Source organism: Asparagus officinalis, chromosome 3, assembly GCF_001876935.1.
Source record: "Asparagus officinalis chromosome 3, Aspof.V1, whole genome shotgun sequence".
Classification (NCBI taxonomy): domain Eukaryota; kingdom Viridiplantae; phylum Streptophyta; class Magnoliopsida; order Asparagales; family Asparagaceae; genus Asparagus; species Asparagus officinalis.
Window position 1 is genome coordinate 53,172,369 of NC_033796.1, and position 12,074 is coordinate 53,184,442.

The 12,074-nt window shown below is 36.0% G+C and overlaps 1 long non-coding RNA gene across 1 annotated transcript; it reads left to right on the forward strand.

Moving 5' to 3' along the window:
- Positions 9,168–11,413, forward strand: LOC109832287. The gene is made up of 4 exons (XR_002244684.1): positions 9,168–9,275; positions 9,599–9,647; positions 11,000–11,058; positions 11,247–11,413. It is a non-coding gene; the product is annotated as an uncharacterized LOC109832287 (long non-coding RNA).

Genomic DNA, 12,074 nt, shown 5'->3' on the forward strand with positions numbered 1-12,074 from the left:
GAGGTAGGGACTAAGATATAATTCATCAAGATGATAGGATAAGAGCTAACTATAGTCTTACGTATAAAATATGATATGTATCTAAATTATCCATTATATTCTTACTAGTGAGGACTTGGGACCGTGACCTGCATGGGCCACCACTAAAACCTGTCACGCCCCGCTTCCCAAAATACTGGGGAATCGGAATGTGAACAAGCACGTGGCATATTAGATTGAGAAGAAATATACACTACCATTTTTTTCTCAATCTAATACGCTAAGCGTCTAGAAATAAATACAATGCGAAGTCACAGGTCCCCGATCACAATCAGCAAGAATATAATAGACAAACTCAGAATAAAAAGTATCATATCACAAATGGGATAACATCCGAGACTTAATATTCGGGTCAACATGCCCTTACACAAATTGAACAAATGAATACTGAAGAAAATGTAAACTACATCGTTCAATGATAATAGAAACGAAAAAAGAAAAAGGAACTCACCAAGGGCTTACAGCGCCTTAGACTCCAGAAAAGGCGTGAGACGAAGGAAAGAATACTACAAGAACAACTAAGATTATCAACTAAGAAGAGATAACTGCTTCGGCCTATTCTTCAACTCTATCTGTAAGGCACTCCTGCTGAGAATCCTCTGGCTCTTGGCGATCTCCCAGCTAGACCTGTTCTTCCTCTAAGTCTAGCATACACCAGAGAAAATAGGTGTACGTCAACGTGCATGACACACGGCAAGACCCCACAAAATAATAGAACGAATAAAAATCTAATGCGAAAAATGATACAACAACAGAAATGATAAAGAAATGTGCAACTGGAAATCCAACAAAATCAACATGCAAATTCACTACTAAAACATGATAATCATAAGAATCCATAAATCAATTAGGTACAGAGTCATGCAGCTAGCGATCAGAATAATCATCCAAGTGATAATGTCATACAACTAGATGTAATTAATACTTAAAAATCTACAATAAGAGACGTAGTACGTCGAGGGAAATAATCCAAACAAAGAAACCCTCATTATATACCATATGTCTCAAATTATAGATAATTAAATATTAATTCCAATCTATGTATGAAAAGAAAAATAACTAGCCTACATCTCACAAGAATCCATACTTAGCTAAGAAATGAGGTCATGTAACTAGTCATCCTATAAAATGTCACTGGTCCAGCTTTCACATAGAGTCGAAGCTCATATTCTTGGATAACCGGTTGTTCACAAAATCATCTACGCGCACTGTTTCACTGCCCCCCTCAGACCCACCCCAGTGCTACACAGGAATTTCATTGATGTGAGCTTGGAAATAATCAACAATCACAATATCATTGTTCCTAAGACCCACCCCAGTGCTACACAGGAATTTCACTAGTGCGAGCCTGGAAATACATCAACAATCATAATATCACTACTCCTCAGACCCACCCTAGTGCTACACAGGAATTTTACTGGTGCAAGCCTGGAAATAATCAACAATCACATCCGATCACCTGAACCAAAAATTTCCCATCCCAACGTTTCTTGTATTTCTAAGTCACAACACACACACATAGGTCATTAAGTCTCGGTCATGATGTTCAAAGCCACTAAGTCATGATCTCTATCTCACATCTACTGGTCTCATATCAATCATCAAATAATCCACGCAGATAATAACATATTATGATATAATCTATGCAACTAATTAATAACAGATATAAATATTGTAAAGACGAGTCAAAGGGAAGTGAGATCTTGCCTCGGGTTGTGTCAAACGAATCGATGCTGACGGTGTGGGCCCACGATCTGAACTGAACGCGGGTAGGAACGACGGGGCTGCTGGCTTGGCGTGGCGACGACGGGCTCGAGAGGTGGTTCGACGGCGGATGTCGGGTTGTGCACTGCATTAGCGGCGACGACGTACCTGAGGGGGCATCGAGTAGCTGCATGGTCGGTGGTTTGGGAGGCGAAGCGGTGAGGAGGGGGAACCGTGCGGGGTGAGTGTGTTTGGGCAAATCGCTGGGAGGCGGCCGAACGCAGGGCGGAAAAGGAGTAAGAGCGGGGTGGGTGTGTTGCGTGTCAGCCGCGATGCAACGGAGGTGGTCGGACAAGGGTTATGGAGGGGGGCTGGCGTTCGTTGGTGTGAGAAGGCGGCAGTGGCGGGAGCTGGTTCGAGTGGGAGCGGCTGGCTCAGTATGTTGGAGGTCGAAGGTGCGGTAGCCGGCCAGTGGCGGGCATACAGGGGGTGGCGTGGAGAGGCCGGAGGTCTGAAGGTTGTTTGAGGGCGGCTCGGCGGCCGGTCGGTTGAGCTTAGAGCGGGCGAGCGCATCGTGGGATGGGAAGGTTGGGGCGGCGACTGAGGGGAGCTCTGGCTGTGCCGGGTGGGATGGTCGGCGTGGAGGTTGATGGGGAGGGAGGGGGGTGGGTGTCGAGCTTGGGCAAGGGTGGGGCGGATCAAGACGGTCAGGCCGATGTTTGAGCCTCGAGGGGCGCGGGCGGAGGAGAGGTGATCGGTGTCGGGTGGGGGACTGCTGGGTGAGCTCACAGACTGACGAGAGGCGAGGAGGAGGGCTGAGGTGAGCGGTGTGGTCTCTGATGAGAAAGAGAGGACGGAGGAGGAGATTGGGTTTTGATGTTGCGGCGTGAAAAAAGAGGAGGGGAAGAGAGAGATAAAGAGATCTTTATAATTAAAGGGAAATTAGGGTTTTTTAAATAATTAAAATAAATAATTATGAGTACTTAAAAAGTAAACTAATTACAGAATAATTATCTATAAATAAAAATATACATGTTGTATTAATACAACTGCTGATACGTAAATGAAGAAATAATACTATAAATTATGCAATTAAACAAGAATAATTAATAAAAATACAATTACTTATATTTAAAATTGAATAATTATAGGATAATTATCTACACAATAAAACGTACAAGTTGTACTAATACAATCGATAATATGCAACAGTAGAAATAATATAACAAATTACACAATAATACATGATTAATAATACAACGTATTATATGAAATAATACGTAATAATAATAATACGATGTATTATTTATAAATAATACGTAATAGTATCAATAATACAATAGATTAATTCCAGAAATTTTCACCGCACGTAATTAATTTATAAATATTAAAATCATTTAAATAAATATAAAACTTGGACTTTAAATCATAGAAAAATCTAGAAAATCGAGAAAAATACAAATACTCTTTTAAAATCATAATTTAAATATTTTAAAATATTAAAAAATTATTTTAATTAGTATCAAAATTCATGGTCCTTATACATACCTAGTTCAATGCTGCTGGTGATTGAGATGAAGGTCTTCAAATGATTGGTGCTATGAGGGTTCCATGAAAGAGAGTTGCTGCAGTGATACTACCTGCTATAGCTCAAAAGGGATTATTGGATATCAGCATTATCTTAGCATGCATTTATACTTAGAATTGGTTTTATACTTGTTAGGCTTTGTGTATATGACGCAGTGCGGAAGTTGTAACCTCGGAATCCATCAAGGGTGTTCTCTGAATCCACAAAGAACGATCTTTGAATCCATGAAGAACTTCGAATCCACGAAGAAAATATTAAAAAGAGAAATTTTATTGATGAAAAGTTATTCTCCTTTAGGGTTACATGACTCTTCTTAAATAGAAAAACAAATAAGACTTCTAGTAAGACTAGAATTACAAAAATAAAAAGTATCAAATAAGACTCATAGTAAGACTAGAATTACAAAAAAAGAAAGAAAGTATCAAATTCTATCCTAAAAAGGCTCCTTATAATAGAGGAAACAAATCATGAATCAAAATTAATTCTGTTTCCTAATCTAATCTGACTCTAAAATTAAATTTATTTCCTAATCTATATTTCCTAATTTAAATAGACTCCAACTCAGATTAAGCGTCCTACACCAGTCTCCCATTATTGAAAGAAGCTCGACCCCGAGCTTATATTTGTTAGAATAGTAGCTTCATTGATAGATAGTTTTCTTCTCTTACAACGATCAGCATCTGCCTTATACTTAGCATTGATTTTCTTCATCTGTTGTTTTGCCTCTTCAGCTAGGACTTCTTCTGACTCAAATTCTTCTTCATCTGTTGTTTTGCCTCTTCAGCTAGGACTTCTTCTGACTCAAATTCTTGAATAAATCTTTCACACACCATGGTTACGTGTCTCTTCAGCTAGGACTTCTTCTGACTCAAATTCTTGAATAAATCTTTCACACACCATGGTTACGTGTCTGATAACATGTGGATCTGCAATTGACTTGAAAAGCTCCTCAAAATATGTTTCATGTTGCTTCTCATATTCTAGTGCTGAAAGTATCATCATCTTGAAATTATTAACAATCTTTGCTTCCAGAGAAGAGAATCTCGCGTCATACTCCATACACAATTCTTTCATCTCCTTTGTCTGTAGCCCTCCACCAAGCAATTCACACATACCATCAATTGCATCACTCTCTATTTTATCCTTCTCCCCTATCGGGACAACATCAATATGTGCAATATCACTCTCAACCACTTTAAGAATATCATGCGTATCATCCATCTTCACTACCATATCACCATCATGAATCTCATGCATATCAAGTGTTTGCTCCTTAGGAGGAATTTTGGTAGAGGCATGTTCTTCATTTACAACCAAATGATAGACCTCTTCAGATTGCTTCAAGTTTTCTGTTAAAGCCTCGTTGTTTGTCACCAGCTTCAAGTTTTCTGTTAAAGCCTCGTTGTTTGTCACCAAAGGTTTCTTCTTCTCAGTAGCTTTTATCTTAAATGGCTCCTTTTCTGTAAGAGACTAGTAGCTTTTATCTTAAATGGCTCCTTTTCTGTAAGAGACTTGAGCACAATTTGACGTCCATCTTTCTTAAAGATATAAACATTGTCTCTGCTCCTATGGGTAGCTCCATTATTAAATTGCCATGGCCTACCTAAAATCATATGACAAGTATCCATCTCGACCACTTCACACAAAACATCATCAACATAAGTTCGACCGATAGAAAAAGATACTCGACACACTTCATCGTTCTGCACATCATTGCCCTTGTGAATCCAATCGATCTTAACGAGAGGTGTGTGTTTCTCTGTCTCCAAACCTAACTTATTCACCATACGCCAAGAGACAAGATTTCTTCCGCTGTGACTGTCAATAATAACATTACAAATCTTCTGCATCACGGTACATCTCGTACAAAAGATATTGTGCTCTGGAGGTGGTTCTTCTTGCTTTATTACTTCTTCATTGTTCTTCCCAACTCTAATGTCTTGCTTAAGATCATTGTCCCTGTTGAATTTATCATATGGAGTCGGATCACGTTGTTGGCAACCATCAATGTGATTTTGAACTCCTACCGTGTTCAGACGCTCTACCTCCATCGTAAGTCGCTCTATGGCAGCCCTCATCTGATCACCATTGGTCTTCAGCTGATCTACGTCGGACCTTAGCACGTCGAACTCAGTTCGAGGAATAGGGGCTTCATCACCTGTCATCGGATCGGAGGAACAAGGCTCTGATACCAATTGACGCAGCGCGAAAGTTGTAACCTCGGAATCCACCAAGGGTGTTCTCTGAATCCACAAAGAACGATCTTCGAATCCACGAAGAACTTCGAATCCACGAAGAAAATATTAAAAAGAGAAATTTTATTGATGCAAAGTTATTCTCCTTTGGGGTTACATGACTCTTCTTAAATAGAAAAACAAATAAGACTCCTAAAAAGACTAGAATTACAAAAATAGAAAGTATCAAATAAGATTCCTAGTAAGACTAGAATTACAAAGAAAGAAAGAAAGTGTCAAATTCTATCCTAAAAAGACTCCTTATAATAGAGGAAACAAATCATGAATCAAAATTGATTTTGTTTCCTAATCTAATCTGACTCTAAAATTAAATTTATTTCATAATCTATATTTTCTAATCTAAATAGACTCCAACTCAGATTAAGCGTCCTACATCAGTATATGTGTATCTGTGAGCTTTAGTTACAGGTTTTATAGATATCTCATATACGTTATGTGATGAGATTCTTGATGTGTATATAAATTTTCATATTGGTGATGAATAAAATTTTTCATTTACTAAAAAAATATTGGGAAATTTGGCAGTTGGCAAGCATGGGCTATATGCATTGAGAGAGGCAAAGCATAGGCATTGGCTTTTGTGAGGAGAAACCATGCAAGCGTGCACTCTCTTGATTGTACTCAAATCACTCACCCTTTCTTTTCCTCAAGTCATTGTCTCCAGTTAAGCATATGTACCGGCCCACGTAATATAGTGCTGTCCCCACCCAACCACAAGAAACTCCACCCTTTTTTGTGATCAGACAGACTACACTATATACAAATTGATTCATCTAGCACTATTGCCGAGATCCAATCATTGTAAAATATTAAAAGGCCAAATTGAGTTCAATCCATCTCTCCTCTTAAGATACAATAAAGAAATTCAAACAAATGGTCTCAATCTGCTCTACCCAAAAAATTGATACAATAAAGAAATTCAAACAAATGGTCTCAATCTGCTCTACCCAAAAAATTGATACAATAAAGAAATTCAAACAAATGGTCTCAATCTGCTCTACCCAAAAAATTGATACAATAAAGAAATTCAAACAAATGGTCTCAATCTGCTCTACCCAAAAAATTGATACAATAAAGAAATTCAAACAAATAGATTGATAGAATTAGGGAGTTTTGTGCATTTATCTAATAGTTAACATAACTATGATGCAATATTAATGAGATGGATTGGTACTATTGGATATGTTTTTATTTTGAGAAAATATTCATTGATCTCAGTCTATCGTCTCAATCTGCTACATTAATGATATATCAAAAAAGTATCAATTGTATATTGATCTAATAATTAATATAACTCTGAAGCAATATTAACGAAATGGATAGTGACCACTAGATCCTTCTTGCTTGGAAAAGTAACCAGTGGTTTAGTTTAAACATTAATGACGCGTGAAGAAAATTTAAATTGCTAGATTGCTTAATTTTTAGATATCTTTGCATTAATTTGATTTTATACATGTTTTTGATGCAAATGTTAACGAAATGGATTACAATCTGGGCCTACTGGATACCTTCTTGTCTTGAGAAAGTAATAGTGGTATTGATATGCTGCATTAGTGATTCACCAAAAAGTATACATTTTTAATTGGATTAATAGATTCTAGGATTCATGCATTGGTGAAATAAGTGTCACAACTATGATGCAAATTAACGAAAGGATCTATGATCATCCAAACTTTTAATAAGTCAGATTTCGGGATAAAACAAGTCTCAATCCAAACATAGCTTTGATATTTGATAACGGAATGTTACAGCAAAATTGGAAAAAAAAAAACTTAAAAGAAAAGTGAATTTTGATGGTTGATTGTAACTTAAAAAAAAACATGATTTATGTACAAATTGAGTATCGAAGTTAACTTAAACAGAATTGCCATATTTTTGAGGTGGCTTTCAGTGGAAACAATCCTAAAATAAAATATAAACCGTTTGCTTAATAAATACAGATATTTAAATCTACGTTCGGTACTGACGGATTCAACTCTGATATAACGATCACTAGATAGTTTCCACACGTCTTTCTCACTCACTGTTGTTTTTTGTTTTGTTTCGTTTTGTCATTATACCTTGTAAAAGATGAGAGGGGCCCTGAATCCCATTGTACTGGCCTTGTTCTCTTTTTATTTGATGGGACATCTCTTATCATTTGATTGAAGATTTTGCTGACCGAGGACTAGTAGTTTAATAAGACGGTTTTAGAGAGCGTTTTGGAAAAAAACTTATTATTCTTAAAAGCTTTAAGTTATGTTGGTTTCTAATTGCTTTTTGTTTTTATGATAAAATTGCTATAAAAATTATTTGGGTAGAATAATAATTTATTCGATCAAACTTTACTTATACGGGTGAGCTTATAAGCTAGTTTACATCAGCTTTTAAAAAAAATCACTTATAAGCTAACTTATTTATTATCTTACCAGACGGGTAGAAATAAAAAAATCTAGTTTAAAAGCTAATTTGACTAAAAAAATAAGCCTCCCCAAACACCATCTTAGTAATATTGAAAGAAAGAGATATTTTCCCCGCTTTGATGTGTGTTTCATGTTGTTCTAGAAGTGGTATTTACAAATTACAATTGCAATCCCATCGTGATGTGTATCTCACTTTAGACTTGGTGCCCTATCTTTGGTGGTGTTGATTTAATTATGGTAGTGCCAGTTGTTCTATATTGATATTTGATGCTATTTTTAGGATCAAAAGGTATAACCTTTTATTTTATCTTTCCAAAGGTGTTAACCTTTTATTTAATCTTTCATTTGAGCATGAGAAAGTGATGTACGCAGCGTTTTTCTTCAATTATGGATTATGATAAGAGTCTAAAGAAGGACACTTGTTAAGATCACATACCTATGTAATTATTTCTTTTTGGACCATAAAACAACTTTTTTCTGACCACATTATACATGTTCTTATATATATGTTTTGGATATTGTTGTTTAGATAAAAAAAAAAGCTTATAAGAACGGGAGAAGTACTTAGTTTGTTATTTGTAAACAACTGTAAAAATAATAGTTAACTAGTAGAAAATCGTTTATTCTAGACGGAATATTCTAGACGGAAAATTTTCCGTCTAGTTTGTATTAAATTAGACGGAAAATTTCCGTCTAGAATATTCCGTCTAGAATAAAACATTCTAGACGGAAATTTCCGTCTAGGATAATATTCTAGACGGTTTTTATATTTTTAATTTTTTTTTTAATATAACTAAGCATTCTAGACGGAAATTTCCGTCTAGAATAACTCCTAGACGGAAATTTCCGTCTAAAATACTTTGGCTCGTATTAAAAGAAATAAACACCAGTTCCCTCCCTCCAAAATCGAAATTCCCCCTCCCAACCCAAAAGTTCCGCCCAAAATAACATTAAGAAACCCTCCAAAATTGAAATCCCCCCCCAAATCGAAATCCTCTCCCTCTTCTTCAACCTCTGGCTCCTCCCTCTCGTCCCCTTCACAGGCTACGGCAAGCGCAACGCTCCGGCGACGGAGACGAGGACCCCTACAACCCCACCAAATCATCACCGCCTTCTCCACCTTCTCCCTGGAGCCCACCCCCCTCCTGGCGCGCTCCGCCTCCTCCAGGCGGCCGAGTCCCCAACGAGGCAGATGTCGATGCCGGCAGCGTCGAGCTGGACGGCGGCGGGGTAGTCGTAGGCGGTGACCATGGTGATGGATTCGCCGTGCTTGTGTTTATTGTGGAGGTGAGCCAGGTTTACTCAAATTTTCCTCTGATTTTGAGTAAAATAGGAGTTAGGGATTGTTTTTTTTTTTTTTTTTGGGGGGGGGGGTGGTAATGACGAAGAAATTGGGAAGCAGGAGTAGAATTATAAACCTAAAAGAACAATAATTTGGATCCTGGTTGAATAAAAGGAGTGGGGTTTAACAGAGATAATTTCAAAAGAAAACGTGATTATTTATTCCGTTCTAGTGAATTGTGGATACTCATAGAGACATGGTGTTCTACCAAGTAAGTGCAATCAGTACAACTGATCTGATACTAAACTTCAGCTCCATATTTTTACAGGAAAAGAGCTTTGAATCCTGACAAACATGTTTGAAACCAGATAAACCGGGTTAGTTCTCTGGATACAGTACTTGGTTTAGTGGATATTTAATTTTGTGGAGAAAATCTTCTGGTTAGCAACTAATTTTGTGGAGTAATGATGCAAATATTCAGTAGATATTTAATTTTGTGGAGAAAATCTTCTGGTTAGCAACTAATTGACAGTTATATCCAGTAGATATTTACTTGTTGATTTGGGGGGATGTATCATCAAATAATCCAAAATTTTAACGATGAGGTTTCATATATAGCCTATATTGAATCTCTGTTTCCTGGTGCAAAATATGACTCATAGCCGAGTGGGATCACACACTCCTGTAACTCTATTCTCTATATAATCTACGGAGCAATCTGACAAAAGAACGTTCTCAGATGCTAAAAAAAAGCATTACTAGATGATAAAATTGGCTTAGGATCGCATCATCAGCTGTAAAGATTACGTGTGGTTGATTAAAGTTATCTTGGAGTCTTAATATGAGAATTAAAAATTAAACAAATCGGGTTGTGTTGTATGCGGTTCCTCTCTCTGTTTTATTATACCTTTTGCTGAAGCGACTCTTTGTATGTTTCAGTCTGCCATGTTTGAATTATAATCCTTAAGATTCTGAAGCTGCTAATTAGTTAATTGATTAAGAGATTACAACTTCTCTAATTGCGACAACTCGATTAATTTCTTAACGTCGTACATTTTGGAGCTACCTTCTGAAACATGTGTAGTAAGGTATTCCATAAATGTACGAAGAGAAATAGATTCATATATTGTTCCTCTTTGGTGTTTGCTCGATTGCTTTATTCTGAAGCATAATTATATGGTTCACAAATTTGACTCCATAATAATTATCTTGATGTATCTAGTTATTCTAATAACTACAAACAAATGTGCTTATGTATCCACAAAAAAAAATCCATTTTGTTGTCATAAACCGTGGTTTCGTGTCTATTCTTGAGTTTCTTACATAAATTATCATATACCGTGGTTTTGTGTCATTACCTGTCCTCCATTATGATTAATGTTAACTCATTTCCTTTTTCGTAAGTTTCCCTGGCTGGAGAATTCCTACCATTTCATGAAGATTTGATGGCTCATCATTGTTAAGTTGTTTATATTGACTGGAGTTTTCTCAAATTCTAGCCATATTATCCATTTTGTTGGGAAATAATTCAGATTTCAACAGTTTACTCGTACTTATGATAGCATTTCTTGTTTAGCTTGCATCCATATTAATATTGTCATATGTGCAACATATTCCATACTTTATTTGTCAATTATTAGATCATGCAAGTTCCTAAGTAACAACCACTTACGGTTGCTTATAATACCTGTGAAATTTTTTTACTTTGTTATGAGATCTGCTATTTCAGGAGAGGGACTGGAGGTGCTACATGCTCACCGAATCATTCATCGCGATCTCAAACCTGAGGTAGATTTTTTTGCGCGAAGATTCAATATAGGCTATGAGTCATATTTTGCTTGTTCTAATTAGTACTCAACTATTGGTATCTCTTTTATATATATGCATTGCTTGTGTCCTTATGGATCAGTTTGTACATATATTGATCAGTTTGTACATATATTGATGCATTGCTTGTGTCCTTATGTTACACTCAGGATGATGAGGAAGAAGGTGAAGAAGGAGAAGAAGAGGGCTTGAGTAAATGTATAGGGAAGGAGTTGAAGAAGTGTCTGCAGTGTCATAGTCATTGTAAATAATTTATGTAAAAACTTGTAAATAATTTATGTATCTCTCTACTATTTTGGTGAATGTATTATTTGAATATAATGGGATTTGATATTCGTCTGGATTAAACTTTTCCAGACGGAAACTAACTAGACGGCTATTCCAGACGGAATTCCGTCTGGAATAGCTATTGCAGACAGTTTTTTAACTATTCCAGACGGAATATTCCGTCTGGAATGCCACCATTTGCAACGTTGCCTAGAGATTTGACATCCATCTCTTTATTATTCAAAAGAAAAGTACTTGAAACATTTTTCTTAGTTTAGTAATAGCAGTATTTCACGTGCAACAAAAATTAAAATTTAGAAATTCTAATTTTTATATAAAATGAGTCATTTTTAAACCGTAAAGGATATAAATTTTTTTCAAGAGCTTATTATGATGTATGTTATTTTAATGAGCTATATTTTATTTTTCTTATTTGAAATTGACTAAGATAAATATTTCAATTTGAGCGATGACATAATTTTCTTAGATGATGTTCTTTAGAAGAATTTATTTTTCATACTTCATTCAAGCTATTCTTAGTAACTTTTAGCACAAGTGTCTAGATATACATTTTCAATAATATTTATATTGGAACATATTAAAATTCTAATTGTTATTTTTATTGTATTTATTTATGTGTATTTTTTTGAAAAAAACTTTATCATTTTATATTTACTATATGCAATGTAATGGGTATATATGTAAGTAAT